General features: G+C 40.1%; 1 long non-coding RNA gene across 1 annotated transcript; it reads left to right on the top strand.

The window, feature by feature from the left end:
• The first annotated feature begins 287 nt into the window (after positions 1 to 287).
• Positions 288 to 6770, top strand: LOC122465006. The gene is made up of 4 exons (XR_006289508.1): positions 288 to 439; positions 3384 to 3584; positions 4983 to 5037; positions 6359 to 6770. It is a non-coding gene; the product is annotated as an uncharacterized LOC122465006 (long non-coding RNA).
• The last annotated feature ends 13066 nt before the right edge of the window (positions 6771 to 19836 follow it).

The following is a 19836-nucleotide window of genomic DNA, read 5'->3' as shown; positions in this document are numbered from 1 at the left end:
CTTGTAAGCTGCTGCATGCATTAATCTCACAATGTCTGTATTCCATGCTATAAGCCAGGAAATATGTAAGTTTTGCTTTATAACTTTGAAAATGTTTGCTCTGAACTTATGAACTCAGGCATGGGAATCATACCCCCCCAGTCCCCTGTTCATCCAGAAGGATTATCAAAATCAGATGTCATCAAGGACCATTGCAATTCAAAGACTTGGTTAATGGCCCTATCACACCTGGGAAATGCTATATACAAGCAAGAGCTTGTTCTGTGGACTTGGGAGCTGAATGAAGAAAACAAGACTAAGCCACAGGAAAATTTTCCATCTGTTTGGCTGTTTGAACTCTGAAGGGCCAGAGATTCACAGGAGCTGCCTCCTCGGGCTGCCCTGAGAGCACTTTGAATGGACAGGTCACTACAACTCTGTCACTCTTAGGATTTAGATGGTAACTCATTTGTGTGTATATGTTTGCTTGCTTTAACCTGTCAATAACTCTTATTCCTTTTACCTAGTTAATAAACTGTTAGATTGTTTATTATAGGATTGGCTACAGGCATTGTCTGTGGTGTAAGATCTAGGACACCAATTGATTGGGGATAAATGACTCGTCTCTTGGGACTGAAGCAACCTGATCATGGTGTGATTTTTTATATAAGTGACCATTTATCACTAAGTCCAGTTTGTCTAGGTGGCAAGATAGACTGGAGAGTCTACGAGGACTGTCTGTGACCACATGGTAAGACTGGTATAGTGATCCAAGAGTTCACATTTGGTACTGGCTTGGTGAAATCTAGTTACAGAACACATCACCAGTTTGGGGTGCCTGCCCTGTTTTCAACAGTCTGCCCTGAGGGAGGCACTCACAGTTGTGAGCCACTTCAGACAGTATGACCTATATAATCACTTATCCCCAGGAGCTGGGGCTCTGGAAAATACCAAAATCACAAGAGCTGGCAATGCTGTACTTGCAGCTTCTGCATTAGGCTGCCAGACTACTTCCACTTGGGATTTATTTTTAATGCCACTAATTTAATGACAAATTCTACTACCTTTATTCATGCTGAGTAACACTGTAACAGAGTTACTGTGCTGTCTGTCTGGGTGAGTGGGTGTCTCTTGGCACAGGAAGCCCTTATTGGGTATGGCTTCTCCCAGAGAGGAAGAACTGCTGCCTCAGGAAGTAACTTCGAGAAGTTGAGGTATATAATTTCTGCGATGGTGAGAGAGAGGAAGCAGTTGTTGATACCAGCGACACCAGTAGCAGGAGTGGAGCTACCTGTGTACCGTCTTTCACCAATAAAAAGATGTGGTTCTGATGCTAATCTGAGCTTGTGCCAGTGTCATTATTCTGGGGACTCTGCCTGGATGTTCTAACTTGCCAATAACCACTTAAGGATGAGTGATTGGTAGAAACTGGGCCTTTACAGTCAGAATTTCAAGTGTTCTGGTGGGCGGCTGAGTGAAAAGAGAAAGTCCTCTGTGTTTGTAGGGCAAACACGCTCTCAGATTCACAGTGGACAGCCATGACCAAAGACCGAGCCATGCTTTTGTGGCTGTCATTATTTGACAGCACTTTGGCTGATGTTCCCCTCTGTGCCAAGGGCCAGCACCAAGCCTGTGCATCAGTTTAAGCCATAGTGCACAGGTCTTGTGCTGACCCCTGGCATAAGGGATGAATTTCACCCAAAGTGCTGTCAAATGCACAAAATGAGCAAACTGACAAAATGGAAAATTGTTTTCTCTGATCTCTTTCAGTGACAGTAACCTTATGTGTTACTTAGTAGACTAACGGTAGGTAAAGTAAGTATAGACAGAAATATGATTTTTAAGTTGTCAGTGTCATTTTAACATATTACAAAGAGAGAAATGAATATCCTTTCAACCTACTCCCTCCTACAGCTTCCCAGCGTATCTTGTTCTTTTGGATCCATTTCTTAAATTGTAAGCTCTTTGGGGCAGAAGTTTTTTGTTTGTATGTGTCTTGCACAGTGCTGAGTACACTTATGTCACTTAAAAGATGATGATGATAAGTAGTATAAGATGGGGCTGCAAAAAAGTCACTGTAAACTGAAGTGGATAGCTTGATGCAATAGTCTCCATCTCCTTAATCTTAGACACAGTGCAATGCTTTTCCAGTGGTGGGATTTTTGCCAAGGTGTTCATATATGTGATGTAACTCCTTTTGGCTATGTTTCTCAGCTGGCAGATGGTGAGGGGCAGTGAAAATGCTGCTGGCTCCCTCCCTCAGAGAAGGCAGTGGTCATGAAAACAACATTTGGCTCCTTCCCTATATAGTGAGGGAAGGGAGAAGGTAGATTGGAATGAAATTGCCCTGCCCACTGGCTCCTACCTTTGCCGGAAGGCAGAGGTGAACTAGTGCAGCTACTGTTTGCTCTCTACCTCTTCGGGCTGACCTTAAAGCATGTATTTCTTCCATAAATATCTAAACCATCATCAAGTACCTAAAGACTCCAGAGAACTTGGTAAGCAACTGAAGATCTGATAGCTTATTTTTATCCCTTTGCCTGTATAATTCATTTATTTTAAGTGCATCTAAGCCCTGACAAATGACAAATGTGCTCTGGCAGCTAGGCTTGTGAGTGAGGGGGCAGTGATGTATCACATCCCAAAGTGGACAATGATAATTGTCTCTCAAGAATTGCAGACTAATTGTTTTCTCCTTTTACCTTTGTTACTAGATTTCAAGTTGCTCTAAAGGAAAGAAAATAAGTGCTTGCAAAACCTAGCAAGATAAAACAGTTGAATTGGAGCAATGCAATTAAAATGAACACCTATCTTTAATTGCAGGAGAATGTCAAAGGCCACATGGTTTCAGACTGTTCAGAACTGCTTTTTCTTCTGTGCTTCCTAAGCAGGGGGGAAGGGAGGTGGGAAGGGAGAGGGGGAGGGGCAAGGAGAAGGAACTCTCCACTTTCACCCTATGTCATCTCACAATCATCAAACATTTTCCCAGACCTGACACTGAATGAAAATCAAACCTCTGAGGCATGCAAATGTTTTTTAACAGACTAGTCCAGCTTTATTCCCTTCCAAAGGAGAATGAGACTGTACGACCATTCCTTTAGGCTCACTCATCATGTCCTCTGCCTGTAGTGGGAAAATGTCCTAGACACATACCCAGCAGCCTACAGTCTACTCCATGATATGCAGGCAGTCTCTCCGTACTTCTATATGGGCTGGACTTTGTGCTCCAGTCCTCCCCTGAGGGGTCTTCTGGTGGGAAAGCAGCTTATGTGTGAGTCAAGGATTCCATTACTTCAATGCATTCCATGCTCTAGCGTAGAGCAGAAATGCTCGGCTTGGTCACATTACAGCTGTTGCTTCTGGTCCTTTAATATTTTTTGGTACTCTTCAATCTCCATTTGCAGACCAGCAGAAACAAACAGAAGCAAGGAGCAGAGCAGCTAGCAATCCCAATAAGCTCTTAGAAAGCTGGAGGCTTTCCTGTTTTCTCATGGTGATCTTGAAGGGAGGAGGTCGCAGGCTTCAGAATCCAGTTGGGGAACAAGAGGATTGTGTGGTGGAAGAAAATATCATTAGACTTGTGTGCGGAAGAGGGCAGCTGAGTGGTGAGAGAGGGTAGAATGCTTGCGGCGGGGATAGGCGGGGGGAGGTGTGAGAGACACCGCCAAAATTTTTATAAGTAGGGTAATGTTTGGTTGCTTATCTAAAATGAATCCAAACCTGCAGAGGTTTTCCCATCACTGTTTCTAACATTTTGAAGATGGTCTCAAAAACACTAGACATGAACAGAAGTGTATAAAGAGGAGGTAAATAACAATACATTAAAGGATGGAGGAGGGCTTGTCAAATAAAATTGAAAGGAAACTAATGGTCAAGGGAAAAAAAGATTAAAAAGATCCCTCTTCCCCCCCCCCCCCACACCACTACAAAACCACAAAATGGTGAAAGAGAATTTAGAGGAGCAAGGGCAGGACCACATTTTTGCTCCTCCTCTATGACCCCATGCAAATCCATGGAAATAACTGTGATTGAGTAGCTATAACCGAAAGCAGATTTTAGTTGTAGGGGCCAGATTTTGTGCTCCGATATTGTGCTGCACATTTATTATGAAACACAATGGGAGTTGCATATCTGGGAGCAAAATTTGGTTCTGAGGATATTACAGTACAAACTTGGCTAATATGTCAGTTTTGACTTCTAGTCTTACACGGGACGTGGATGTGGTGGCTGGAGAATGTGTTGGTTCACTTCATCACCTGAGCAGCCTTTACTGGAGAACCTCACTTGCAAGTGAAAGCTGCCATTTCCTGCCAGAAGCTCAGAGGGAGGGCAGATATTGCCCTTACTCTGAGTGAATTGCCCCTCAAGCATACAGATGCAGGATGCGGCAGGCAGTGTTGCCAACTCTCATGATTTTGTCATGAGTCTCATGATAATTATTTTTCTTAAAGCCCCAGCTCCTAGAGTCAAGTGGATATGTGATGATTTCAGCCTTCATTCTTCAAGGCAGTTTCTTGTCCTCGTGGCTGTGGAGAAAGCTTCAAAATGAGACCTCAGTGCACCCTAAAGTGCTAAAAAAGCAGAAGGCAAAGAAAAAGAACACCAGATCTATTATTTTTGCATAATCTCATGATTTTAAAGCCAATCTTGTGATTTTTGGTCAGCCTGACTCATGATTTTTGAACATTTGGGGTTGGCAATACTGGAGATGTGCCAGCAGGGGTGAATCTAATTCTATATATGAGATTTTTAATATACATTGTTATGTGTAGAACTGATAGGTTTCAGGCTAAAAATATCCAGGTCTGGTTTAATATATCAGAAAAGAATCACTATTTACTTGACAGCCTGTATCTCAAAATGTTATTCAGGGTAAGAAGCTTAGAGGCACTAAGGTGATATTTAAGGGAAATTTATCCCCATACTTTAACCTAGACTGGTGAATGTGGAAACAAGAACTGAATCAATAATTTTTAATATTTCCTCTCTTTTTCTCTTCACAGAATGTCCACATACAAATCACAAATGTCATAAAGCTGTGACACTTTGGAGTTGCTGGTAAGAGATCAGTCTTCATTTCTTGGTGCCAGAAACATGACATGAGTTGGGGTTATGAAGGTTAATACCCCTGACACATAACAGGGGTCAGCTCACTTCATAGCCTGTTATGATTTTCTCCAGTTTGTTCATTAATCAAAAATTAGATAGGTTTTTCCCAAAAATTTCATTTACACCATGACTCTACTCATTTGTTAAATGGTTTGCTGTCTAAGTTGTGTTTGCTTACTTGTGATTGGTCACATAAATCACATGGTACTGCTTCAGTTCCCAGACTGGATGAGTAACTCTTATAATTAGACTACGGGAGCGAATGGCTGCAGAAAGAGAATTTGAAATCTAAGTGGGTATAGTCTAATGGGGTTTAGGTGGGCGAGATTAGAATTTGTTCTATGTCAGTGTTTGAGCTAGTAAAACTGAATCTCATGAACGCCCACAGAAAACAAATGAAAAGGAGGGGCAAGCCTTGCTGGAACAAATTCATTTCAGAATCTGAATGAATAATTTGATTTTTTTTATGCAGTATTTGCTCAGTGGGGCAGAATAGAAGGGAGGCCCTAATCCCCATACAAAGCCTGATTCTCAACTGCCTAGCATTCACTTTGCTCAAATGTAAATAACCACAGAGGGGGCAGAGGTGAATAATTGGCTCCACTCTTCCTACATGCCTACAAATTGGCCAGAATTCTCATCCAAGGGGATGAGCCTTGCTGGGGGGAGTGTGGACACAATTTCAGTGACATGTGAGTTGGAATTCCCTCAGGTGGAGAACGAAGGGACCCTAGTATCTGGGCTGAAGTGAAATCACTGACGTTGGTTCTTCCAGAGGTTTTTACTGGGACTAGATGTTGCTAGGCATTCTTGGTACACCATCATGAAAGCCTAGGAGGCCCAGCAGTGAGAGTGCAAGGGAATTTCTTATCTCAGCCTGGTAGGGGAAGTCTGAACTTATCCGCTCGGGTAGCAATGGGTTATGCACCAACTTTTGTCTGAAACTTCAATTCCACAAGACTTTATTTTTATCCTGAGAAAAACAAAGCATGGAATAAAGATTATTTTCCTCATTATTATTAATTTATTGTAGATTGCAAGCCTGTTAGTTTGGTAATTTTTGACCTGAATCAACTTTCTAGTTTAAAACCTTATCTTTTTCTATGCTACCCTTGTGGTTTTTCTCTGAATACTTTTTCAATATCATTCTGTAAAGTTTGAAAATTCAACTGAAATTCAATTCAGTTTCACCTTTGCTTGTGCTTTTCATTTGTTGAAAGCATAGCTATTCACTGAAGGGGAGTTTTTTGACAGATTTCTTCCTCTCTAGGGGAAATATCTCTATGGAGAGACCTGACATAAGGAGTTAATGTGGTGGTTCCTGCAAAAAAACATCCCAGGACATTTTTTTTTGTTTTAATTGGTCCTCTACAATAGGGAATTCTGGGAAATACTCTTCCTTTGTAGAATGTGATTGACTCATCTTTGCATGGTCCTGTCTTGATTGTTGAATAGGGAGAAGTTATCTCAATAGGCCCTGAACTACATTTTATAAGTGTTTATTTTATTGTTTTTCTGTTGCTCGAGTAGTGATTCTGTTTATGCTCTTTTCTTCTACGGTAATAAAAAAAGACTGATATTTACACTTGAAAAAAGTCTCCAGGCAATTTCTTCATAAATCCTTTACGATACTCACTTGGTCACCCAGCTGCTGCTTTCCCATGACAGGGTTGTGAACACGGATGAGCTTTACAGAGACACAGCAGAGGTCTGCCACTAACTGTGCTATTTGCTATCTTTAACACAAAACAGGTAGCAGGACTGTCGAGGATCTGTGGTGTAACTTTCCATAAGTGTTGGACATTGCACTCCTATTCTTATCACCCACTCTGCATGTCTTGTAGGTGATGCTAACCCCAAACTAACAGGCAAAAAGAAGAAAGCATAAATAAAATGAAAAGATGCTATCAAGGAAGGTAGAAGAGGAAGAAGTCCTCCCACCTCCTCCAGTCCTGGTGGGAGACAGCAAGAGAGGAGACTTTTCATCCTCCAGATAGGATGGGGAGTTGAGTAGACAGGAGATTCTGGGCTGGCAAGAGCAGCTGCTCTCTTGCTAGTGCAGTGTTTTAAGGGCTGAGCCTGCAGGTGTGCTCCAGCTCGGTATATGCAAGAGGGAGGAGAGGCAGCACAGGCTGCTCCAAGGGCTTTCCCTCTCAGCACACTAGAGCGGTTCTGATTGGCTGCTTTTCCCCAATAGATGGGAATTTGCAAGGGCAGCCAGTCAACTGGGGATTCGATAGCATTTTCACCATAGACCCAAAATAGACTCAGGAAACTTGATAAATTTGTATCAGAGGGGTAGCAGTGTTAGTCTGCTAGTATCCACAAAAACAATGAGGAGTCCGATGGCACCTTAAAGACTTACAGATTTATTTGGGCATAAGCTTTAATGGGTAAAAAACCCACTTCTTCTCCATGCACCTGCAGAAGTGTTTTTTTTTACCCACAAAAGCTTATGCCCAAATAAATATGTTAGTCTTTAAGGTGCCACCAGACTCCTCATTGTTTTTTGGGTAAATTTGTTAATTTCTTGAAACTATTTCAGTTGAATGGGATATTTTCACTCAGTGAGGTAGCTGAGAGCAGTTATGGCTTCCATGACATTGGAAAGTCACTGAGCGTGTGAGCCACATTTGTAAGGAGATTTAGAACTTGGATATTTTTAGAATGAAAGCACAAAGATCTCTTGGGTTTCCTGTATCATATACATTTCAGCTAGCCATGTTGTCATGAAAAGCAGAGATATGGCTAGTCCTTATATGTTTTCTTCAAGCTGTTGACCCCATGAAACCTGTTAGCATTATTGGACAAACAATACCCCAGATATATAAGACCAGTGAGACTGTTGTTAAGTGTAAAGATTATTGGTTAGATCTGCTCCCATCTAATGGAAGTATTTTAGACTTACACCAGTGAACAGAATTTGGCTTTATAGTCATGGGGAAAAATACGCTTCATATTTAATTCAAATCCTTCCAAACATTAAACATGAAAATGTGTACCACGCATCCGCAATATTAAAAATAGAGTTATTAAGACCTTCTACTGATTATGCAGTTGTAAGATCATGAGACCTAAACAAATGAACTCATCTTTATCCCAAACGGTGTGTTTAAAGGACTTCTCACGCACAAGATATAAGCAAAAGTAACATAATTACAAGAGTCAAAATCTCTCTCTCTGGCATTTGGTCAATATCACCCTAAATATTCTGGTGTATGTGTAGGAGTGGTAGGTAAGTGAGCCAAATTTGCTACGATCCACATCCTTTCCTTACAGGTTTTTGAATTGATTGAAGTACACTAAATGATTGCTCTTTGGTGACAACGCTGATCAACACTGTGACCAAGAGAGAGGACTGTGCTGTGACATCAGGATAAAATGCCACCACTGCTATGTAATAAGAACAGTGTTTGCCCATCATTCTTCTCCTGAAGCAGTTTCTCAAGTGGTCCCTCACTACATGTGGAAGTTTTGACACGTGGAATGATCTACTTGCATCCCTCAGAGGATGACATCCAACCCAATTGTTAGATGATTTTGCTTGGGTATGACATTCTGAACAGAGAAGTGAGCATCACATGCAGACAGGACTACATCAGAAACTGTACATCTGTCTAGTATATCCATGGTATTTATATTATACCAGTTGACCATGTGCATACTCTAGGAATGGAAAATAAAAGTGCCAGATACTCAGCTGGTGTAAATCAGCGTCATTACATTCTTTTGCAGTATTTCTTGGACTCTGAAGCTCCTCATCACTGTCGACAGCCCCTTTGCATGACCTGCTTGATGTGAAGTGCACATTCTGTCAAACATTGTACCTTGCAATAAAATATCTCAAATTCTACACTGGCCTCTTTTTTCAGTCTATTTTTGCAAGAGCAGCAGCAGGGGCCTCAACTGAAACCGAAATACAAAAGAGTCAACACATGCCAATGAAAGAATTAGAAAATATGGGTGTGTTGTATGCTTTTGGGAAAATGTAGATGGTGCATAAAATTATTCAGCATTTTCAATATAAACAATCACTCTGAGTCATGTATACCAATCACAAAAGTGTATCGTGGCCATAAAACCGTATTAGGAGGGATCATGCACTAACATATGGGAGTAACCATTAACCTTTGTTGTTCTATCTCAAACTTATAACCATTTCTGATGTAATGGATACCTAATTTATCAGTCTATATTATATTATTATATCTACCTAATCAATGATATTTCTATAGTACCTATAATCTTAGAATCTAAGTGCTGGTAACAGGGGCTTTGTCTTATACATTTCTACAGTGTTGAGAACACTGGTGGTACTCAGTAAATAAAAAAATACTTGTATACTGCTGGACAATGGCATGGTTGTGCTTTCGGGCTTGATTCTATCTTCATGTTTACCTGAAAAACTTCGCAACTTTCCTCTTTGTTGTGTAAACTTTGATATGCCTGGCACAGGAGAGTTATAATACTGTAATCAGCCAGAATAGATGCTAGAAATACAGTGCACTATTGCAATGAACGGCAGTGCTTAATTTGTAATGAGAGGTGCTGGGGCTCAAGCAATTTTTTACCTTCATAACTGATGCAGCAACCCCAGAGGTGTTGGGGCTATGAGCTGCCAAGCCTAGAGGTGCCAGGGCTCAGCCCTGGCAAGTCTTGGCCCAAGTTAAGCACTGCTGAACAAAAGCCAGGAGTTGCATTTGCAGACAGTACTCACAGCTCCAAGTTTTGATACCTTTTCACACTTTTTCACCAGAATTCTCTTAAAACTTTTAATATCAGAACTGATCTAGGAACTTTGCTTCCTTGCATTCTTCATTTGTATCTAGAATTATACGGCCGTGTTAATGTTGTGCAACTTTTTGTGTAAAAATTCTGCAAGATTTTTGCTATTTATCACAAATGTAAAGAAGTTTTTTCTGTGCTCAGCCTTGCTATCCTAATTATTATATATGGAATCAACAGATTGAGGTAGTTGGTCATATATGTTTCCTCTCCAGAGCTGTACATAATTTACTTTGTTTTTAAGTATGTTGCTTTATTTTATGGGTCTATAAACTATGGTTCAGATCCTTGACTGATATAAATTGGAATAACTTCACTCATGTAAACAGAGCAACATCAGTTTACACTAGCAGAAGGTCTATCTCCATATGTTTGCTGTGTACTTGCAATAATTTGTAGGTACACTTCATGTGTCCAGTCTCAAAATGAGACATTCATACAACAGAGCATCTATTGTGTAGACCAAGATGGCTACTTCCAGTAGAAAGGTCCCAGGTACACCAATTACTAGAATATTCATTGTATCAAAACTGTATTCATAGGAGAGTGCTTGGCAGGACTTTGTCCACATCATGAACCACTGGTGTCACAGAGCAGCAATTTTTGCAAGGCAGTTAGATTTCTAAACCCCTAAGCAATTATTGTCATGCAGTAAAAGGCTTTGCCACGAGCTGCCAAATACAAAATCCTTTCATATGGATTATAATTAGCTATTGTTTGCACAGTGCTTTAGAAGTGCTAAACATTGTTATATAAAGCTTTCAACTTCTGGTTGGATCTTAGGAGCTCTAAGAGACTAAGACCACAATACTTGCTCTTGGATTTGCTGCTATGTAGCACAACCCCTGCCAGGTGATGTAAGGCATAGATGGAAATAGCGGGGGAAAGCACCATGCCCCGCCATCTTAACCAGAAGAAAGTCTTTGCCACTTCCACTGTCCCCCCTTTTTCAATATAATGCCCTCTCTCGTACATCAGCCACATTCAACCTCTTTATGGCAGATTAATATAGAAGTCTTAACCTTTAGTACTTCTAAATGTTCTTTAAAGTTTATATTTACAGCATGTCCTTTAATTACTTAAAAATAAATATCTAATAGAACACCCTATTGGTGTCTACAGTATATTGTGGCTCTATAATGGGTAGTAACCTTTTAAACATATTGAGGCAGGGAATTGGCTCAGTAAATCTACAAGAACTATGAAAGTTATGAGGTTAGGGCTAGAGGTTAGTCAGGGTACACTGTATGAAAAAGCCATAGTGGAATCATAGGAGCAATTTTGCAAGTCACTGATGTTTGAGGGAAACACGGTATGCATGGAAATCACGATTCCCATGACAGCCATGACAGAATTCATACTTAATCATTATTCTCCATCTTACAGCCAAGAGCATAATGCTTCACCTTTAAACAATAAGGGGGAGATTTCAAAGGGGAGTTAGGCACCTGTCACTCCTTTTTACTTTTGAAAATCTTTCTGAAAGCATCAAAAATTCCAGATTTTTGATCAAAATAAAAAAGAAGCAGTATTTAAACTCAAAGCATGGCTGCATAACTGTAAATAACAATTGTTACAAGAATGTTATGCAAACATGATTCTTGAAGGAGTTAAAATGTTGCTAGTTTGAAAGTGTTCTGATCCACAGACTAAAATTAGTCTTATGAGTGTCTCATATAGAACAACTCAATCTCTTATATGGTCTACCAAGACTTCATCAATTAATATCTTGCTTCTTTTTAAACTTGAGGTTTCTCAAAATACGTTGAAGTTCAAAAAGCAATGAAAAATGAATTAGACAATTACAGGTGTTATAATTTTACTTGATTCTAAATTTAGAAAACTGACACCTTTTTAGACTTAAGGTATACTAAGCAGTGATTATGTTCTGCTATAAACAGAGATGAATAAAAAATGAACAATAACCAATTGGAGGTTCACAGTACATTGTGAGAACCCTTCGATGTATATTATCTTAAGACTTTTGTATTTGTCAGCAAAATATACTTTTTAAAGCTTCAAAGCAGTGGTCTTTGGGGAACCTGTGTTTATTGCTTCTGAACATTAAAAACCTTTTATAATGTGCTGCTGGCTAGGGCAGGATAGTTGGGTACCGCCTTAGTGCCTTGGGAATTGATGTTAGTTGTCTTCTAATGAGAAAGGCACTGAAGCTCAGCACCTATGTCAAGGTGGAGTCCCTGCTGAGAAAATGACACCAAGGGAGAAAAAAGCTCCTCTTCTGGTAAGGTGCATGAATATAAAGAGACGTATAATTGGATTTCCTTAAAGACTTGGACAACTAACACTCTTTACAACTCTTCACATTGAAAGAAAGTTCTTTTCAATTCTATTAGTTCTCCAGCCTACATTTTTTAGAAAGTAAGATGTGCAGCTTCTGAAGGAAACCAGGAACAATGAGGTGAGCAGTATTTGCATTCACAAGTTATTCTGTGTTGGCACATTGTCATCTTTTGTTGAAATATCACAACTTTTCAAAAGAAATTCTTTGAAGCTAAAGAATTACATTTCATCATGTTTTCTGAAAAGTTATATTGAATACACACTTTGAAATGACAAAGCGAGATCTGACTGCCCTTTAGCATTGGTTTGTCACATAAGGTGCCTCTGTTCAAATCAAGGTCGTTGTGTTTCTCTTATCTTCAGATCATTGTATACAGTCGTCCATATTCACACCACTGCCACCACAACATTTAGTTTGGAAACATATGACACATTCTGTTTGGAAAATGATCAAGAGTGAACTAATAAAGGCATTGAATTTAAATATTGATCTCTATGTTAAATGGTTCCTCATCATCAAAGTTGAAGTCAGCACAAATACACATTCCCTAAAGCAGCTGGTACCATACCAGATTAACAGTTAAAAAAAAAGTCTTCAGAATGTTGTGCTCAGACTTCTGGGCTATCTAACAAGTTAAGCATATCATCAACCTTACAAAACAAAGCAATAGACTGTAATGTAAGGAGGAGCTGAGAAAACCCTCCAGTCAACACAATCAGGCAAATCTAAAGCCAACACAAATTGCAATGATAACAGACAAGCAGCATTAGAACAGACTTTAAAAAGTTGCCATTTCACCAATGTCCTTACCTGTATCTTATGAACATCTCAATCTTTTCAGCTGGCTACAGTACAGTTGCTTTACTGTGATAGACATCACTACATTAAAAGGATATGACCAACCTATTTTTAATACAATTTAAATTAGTTTTGTATGTGCTGATTAGATAATAATCTTTTGGAAACATCACAGAAAAAACCACCTTGTTCCAGAAATACTTTTCCACCATGTTTCCCGCCCCCCCCCCCCCGTTGGCTTTTTTGTTGGAGGGGCATTCAAGAGGGCTGTGACGTCAGCACAGAATATTTATTTAAAACCAAAACATTTGCTGTCAAGAGAAAACAAGGGTGGAGGAAAAAGCCTATCAAGCTCAATGGCCTAATGCATCATCAAAGATGTAAAGGGCAGTTTAATTGTCTTGTTTCTCTCTCCTCTTAAGTTTTATGTGGTGGTTCCACTAGCAAACGGATTATTTTCATGTTGTTGTATGGCTGCCTTACATGCTCACACTTCACTTTAAGGCTAGGGTAAGTGGCTGCCTTGCATATTGGAAGCTGCTGGATGACATAGTGGTATGGCACTTGCCTACAGGCTAAGAAGGGCTGGGTTCAAATGTCCAAGGTACTATGCCTGGGGGATTGAAAATTATCGCTGACCATTTTAAAATCAAGATGGGATGTTTCCTAAAAGATATACTGTAGGAATTATTTTGGGGGCGTTCTATGGCCTGTATATACAGGAGGTCAGATTAGATGATCACAGTGGTCCTTTCTGGCCTTGGAATCAATGAATCTAGGGAAAGGATGGTTTTGCGACTAACACAGAAATCTCAGAATCACGAAATCTTGGTTCTATGCCGGATTCTTCCACAGACGTCCTCTGCATGACTGTAGGCAAATAGTTCACCTCTCTATGCTCTTGTTTTCCCATTAGTAAAATAGGAACAATAGTACATCCTCAAGTTACTGTGAGCCTGAATTCTTCAACGTGCTTTAAGATCCTTGGATAGAAGGTAGTATATATGTGCAAAGTGGTGTTGTTATTTTATTATCATAGGGCCAAATCCCGAATTCCTTACTCAGGTTTTTTACTCCATCTTTACTTAGGCAAAATGGCCATTGAAGTAAACTATGAAATAGGAACTGTGTGAGGACTTCAGGAGTCAGCCCGGCATTTGCCAAATATGCATTAAAGGTCTGTGGCTACTGTGATCTTTGGCTACACTCCTTTCAAAGAACACACCTGAGGTCCTGAATAAACTGGTTGATTAGGTATCAACTTGTTGCTGAAGTCTGCAAAAAGTTCTGCCTAAAAATATTGTCATTCAGTGGAATGAAAATTGGCCATGGTGAATGCCAAGTCTTAATGAGAGGTTTTTGTACAGTTTCCATCTGCCTCTGTTTGAAAGATGATGATATGGATTGTCTTGCGGATAAAGAATTGGACTTGGACTCAGGAGCTCTGGGTTTGGTTCTTGATTCTGTGAAAGACTTCCTATGTAACCTTGCAAAAATAATTTAGGGCCAGATTTTTAAATGCTTTTAGGTGCCTAAATTTCAGATGGAGTTAGGCATCTAAGTACCTTTTAAAATCTTGCTTGCAGTCCCCCATTGACTTCAACTGGCATTGGATCAGTCCCTCAATTTCTCTTGTTTCAGTTCCTCATCTGTAAAATGTGGATAATAATATCCTACCACACAGATTTTGCAAGTATAAATCCAAAAATATAGTACTTGGGATGTGCATATATAACATGGTGTTTGGGGACATATAAATACATATATAGATCTGCTAGGGAAATATCCGATGCAATAATTGAGAAGGAATTATCTCAGATCAACTAAAAAGAGAGAGTGCTGTATTTTTGTCTTACCAAAACAAAACAAAACACACCAATGAAATGGAATTCAATTGGATTTTATTTCAATTAAATGAGAAAATCTGCAGATTTTGTATTTCGCTAACATGATTTGCTGAGAGAGAGAAGGCTTATACCTATAGTTGCTTTTGCTGCCGTACAGTTTACAAAGGATGAGTTAGAAAGGTCTGCGATGTTGTGTTCAAATTGGTTGAATTAAATCCACTGCCATTGTTTAATAACAACAGAAAAGGTTGTACTTGAAACAGCTTAAATCCTAGAAAAATGATGCTGTGGGTGCTATAGTCCTATAAGGGAAGTCAGTGCTAAAATATATGAAACAGAATTTACTTGAGAGTTAGGAATGAATGTGTGTGATCCACTGCTGTCATTTTTCTTAAGAAATCAACTGTGGAAACAGATGGTTTGAAGAAACTGGCTCGAAATCTTATTTCAGTGTTCTGGATGGATGTTAGAAATCATGTTAATTTTAAAATCAGTGGAAGAAAATGTGTAAATATTATGATTTGTGATCACAGTCTTGGTTACTCTATTTCATTCTCTTAGAGATTTTATTTCTGATATTGTAACTTTGAGTCAAATTAATTAATAAGCCTGCTGTGCTGAGACATTCTGAAATCTCCCATTAAACGTTCTTCCCACATGGTATGGAGAGCAGGACAGCTTGTGCATCTTGGAGCTCAGTTCAATCATTACATTTATTTTCTTTTGGGTATTAATGATTCAGATGAGCTGAAAACTCCTTGCAATTTTTATTTGTTATTTATGCCAGGTCACTAATACATATTTCCTCTATCATAGCTAATGCGATGGATCACAGATGACATTGTCTGCTGAGGCTCTCTGTAGGATCTATTCATTTGGATTTGAAATACTGTATTTTTTCTGAAAACCTGTTTTAATTCTTATTTTACCATAAAATTTCACTCTGTTGCCTATTAGCTTACATTCATGAGGACTTTACTTTTTGCTTCTTTAAAATAGCCTTTGTTGTTTCACTACCAGTTTACTGTCCCTGTGGGACTTAAAGGTGAGGACCTCTAAGATGAGGAGCAGTTACCCATCACCATTCTGAGTTCTGCTGAAGAGGAACAACTGGAGCCATCCTCTTCTGATAAGACATGGTAGGCACATTAGCAGTACCTTGAGGTCCACTGTGTCAAAGGCTGCAGACAGGAGCATAAAGATCCTTCCTGTGTCCATGTCCATGAGGAAGTTGTACTTTAGTGCCACTACAGACATCTCTGTACCATGCCTGGTCTGACCCCTGAATTAGGATGGTAGTTGGAGAGATCTTCAGGGTCGAGTTGCGGCTTCTTGAGGACTAACTATTCAGTTTTTCAAGAAGGTTGGTAAACTTCATCAGACCTTTTGAGATTTTGTTAGCCAAAATGAGGGTAAGTAACAAGTCATTCTCTGTCTCTGGCATTTGTTCTGTCTTGCGTGCCAAAAGAATAAAATTAATGAAAATGAATAAAATAATACTCTTCTATAACAATTTGTCTCACCTAACTTTTAAATAATTCTTCATTTTTGTGCATGCGATTGAGGAGAAGTTGAGACAATTTCTAGCTCAATGGCAGGTGACATGATTTTTTTCACTTTTCAGCACTCATGTCCTGGTCTTTTTCACTGTTAATACATTTGTTAAATGAGTAGTAGACCTTGAAAACCAGTGTTCTTGGATTGTACCATAAATGTCAACACTTCCGTTCATTCATATTTTTAGACTGAATCACAGTGCCTACAAATGCTTCTGAGTCGTAAGCTGTACTTACAAGCTTTGGACTGCTTTATTTTACTTCATGTCAGTGCTCATCTGACAAACTTGACCATGAACTCTTATTTGCACTTGATTCCTATGTCAGATGTTACCTGCACACCCTAATCAACATCTCATATAAATCATTCAGTCAATCCTAATATAAAATCTTGACTCACAAAAGACACATTACTATTTCTAGTTTCTTGGCATCTTCATTTTTTTAATCCACTACTTAGTAAACAAAACAGTTGATGGTTGAGGTTGAGCATCCTGAAATATGGACTTCCCTTAGGCAACTTGTTAACTATATACACAGACTTAATTTTCCATTGAATATTATTGCCCTCTTGTTTTGCCTGCTGCTCACTATCAGTCTTTCCTGCTGCATTAATAAACTCTAACATGATGTAATATCTCAGGGTCAGATTCTGATACCCTTATTCATGTTGAGGAGTACCTTACTTCTCAAATAGTCCAGCTGAAATCTGGCCTTTAGGTTAATAGCTGTGGAGTCATCTTCAATTCCTCCCTCTCTTTCTTACATACATCCAGTTTGTCACCAAGTCCTGCTGCTTCTTCCTCTACAACATTTTGAAAACCCAACCCTTCTTTTCTGTCCAGATGAACAAAATACATATCTAGGTCCTGGTCATCTCCTACCTTGATTTCTGCAACCTTCACCTTTCTGAAACCCTGTCCTCCCAGCTCCTATCTTCCCTGGGCAATACACTGCTGCTAAAATTATTGTTCTTTTGTTAATCAAACCACATCACTCCCCTCTTTAAATCCCTCCATTGGCTCCACCTTACCCATTGTACCAATTAAAGCTTTTTTCATTCTCACCTTCAAGGCCCTACATAAATCCAGGGCAACCTACAGTATATATTGGATCTCATTTCTTATAATGTTCTCTTTTAGCCTTTTGTTCTGCCAATGATACCAGTCTGTAGGCCATCTTCATGTCTTATTCCATGCCATCCCCTTAGATTCTGCATATCTTCAGTTCTCCAAGACTACTTCTCCTTATTTAAAACTCTCCTAAAGGCTTACTTTTTAAGTCAAACTGTCACGGACACATTAAAATAATATGGATTTATGCTTTGGAGCCTATTTTCTATCTGCAATGCATCTAACACAGCATGGGCACTGTATAAAGATTATTAATAATAATAATAACAACATTGTTACCTTAAAATACCTTTTTTGGTCCTTAATACTGAAAGAACATACGTGGAGCCATTATAATATTTAGACAAGTCATAGATTCACAGGATAAAATCCTAGCCCCATTGAAGTCAATGGGGTCAGAATTTCATCCATATATTTTCAGGTCAAAAGGAATGTGATGGGGTGGACTAGACCCAGAGGCTCCCTGCTGGAGGCCTCAGTGTGCTGTCACACCCATCCCAGGAAAAGAGTAGTAGAGAAGTCCTCCAGATTGCCAAGAGTGGCTGCGGGGAAAGCAGCCAATTGGAGAGAGGCTGCAGGGAGCAGCCAATCAGGGCCCAGGAGGGCATATAAAAGGAGCTGAAAGGCCAGAGTCGCTCAGTTGATGCTTGGAATCTGAGGAGTGAAAAAGGTGCTCTTAGTGGGTTGAAAGACTGCAGCACCATGGACAGCTCAGTGCTGGCAAGGACTGGAGGAATGAGAAAGAGCTCCTGGTTGGCTGCTGCGCCTGAACATAGAAAAGCTCTGAGGTAAGGGTGAAGCATTTGTGAAGGCTGGGGTCATGGGGAAGTGGCTCAGGGAACTGAAAGCAGTTTAGTTAAGGGGATATGGCAGTATGTGGTTGCTATTCTTAGGGTCCCTGGACTGGGACCCAGAGTAGTGGGTGGGCCCAAGTTTACTCTATAAGCCACTGGGGATGTGGCCTACAATTGGACAGTGATAGACCCCTAAAAGGGGATCTGAACTCTTAAGAGGCCCAGCTTGGACCAGAACAAACCAGAGTGGGCAAAGAATCTCCAGGGAGGAAGCTCAAGGACATGACCAGGAGTGCTTAAAAACTTTATTGGAGTAAAACCCAGAAGGGGTCTGTTTGAGTTGTGTTCCATATTGATTTTGTGTGATTTGGCCAGAGGGATGAGTCACTAGAAACTGCCAGAGAAACTGCTGGAAGGGGTCACCACAGACTGAAAGAGGTGCACATCCAAGTAAGGGGGCACTCACGAGAGGAACCATTATGATAATCTAGTCTGACCTCCTTCATAACTCAAGACCTACTGCACAACATAGTCTAACATCCAGTTAGACCTCCTATATAACACAATTGTATGGGGAGACTTTGGCAAACCAGTAAAATGCCTGAAACCACTAAGGCTTATTGCTAAAAGCAGCCAAGTCAGCAGGCTTAGCTTAACCAAGACAGGAGGGGAGGGGTTTTTTGGGTGCCACAGAAGGGGCAGCTTGACCCCTGCATCCTTCCTGAAAAGAATTGTGTTGAAGTTGCTGATACATGCATCTTAAAGTAAGATGTGCCCCAGGAATGTCTATTGGGGCCTTAAGGCTGCAAACTCTGGAAAAACCCACACCTGGTTAATCGATAATCAGAAGGAGCCTCTTGCTTGCCCATTGGAACTGCTTGCTTAACAAGTTTTCTTTAAGGGACATGTCATTCTATTACTAATGTATAAATAAGGGGGAAAAGTTTGAGGTGGTGGGACTCTTCAGGACTGGACTCTCCCTCTGGATGCATCTTGTGTTCCCCACTAGCAGACGAGCTGCCGCTGTGCCACTCGAGAGCCACACTCAGCTTTGGTAATTATCAAGGGTTGCGGGTGTTTTACTAACCTGTTGCAGACATATGTATAAGTGCTTGAGACTAAGTAAAGTTTAGCTTTAAGTGAAAGCACTCTTGTGTTGTCCTGTCTGCGCCAGCCATCTATTGGTTGGACGGCCGTGTCTCCCCTGATTTATTTCCTGACACCACCTCGCACAGAGTAAAAGCTACCAAGAGCTTTGGGTTGAAAGAACCCCCAGTAACAAATTACTAAAACTAGTTTTACTGACTACTTGGCAAAGCCTGAAAATCATTTTGTATACATTTTGTAGAACATTTATTAGCTTATATGTTTTTGTTAGTGAGAAAATGCAGGGATGTTTATAAGAACATGAGAATGGCCATGCTGGTCACACCCACTGCCCATCTAGCCTAATATCCTGACTTCTGACCGTGGCCAGTGCAGGTGCTTCAGGGAGAATGAACAGAATAGGGTAATTTTGTGTTATCCACCCCA

Source organism: Chelonia mydas, chromosome 3 (genome assembly GCF_015237465.2).
Source record: "Chelonia mydas isolate rCheMyd1 chromosome 3, rCheMyd1.pri.v2, whole genome shotgun sequence".
In the NCBI taxonomy this organism is placed as follows: domain Eukaryota; kingdom Metazoa; phylum Chordata; order Testudines; family Cheloniidae; genus Chelonia; species Chelonia mydas.
The sequence above is the reverse complement of the archived record's forward strand: the minus strand, read 5'-3'. Positions and strand labels throughout refer to the sequence as shown.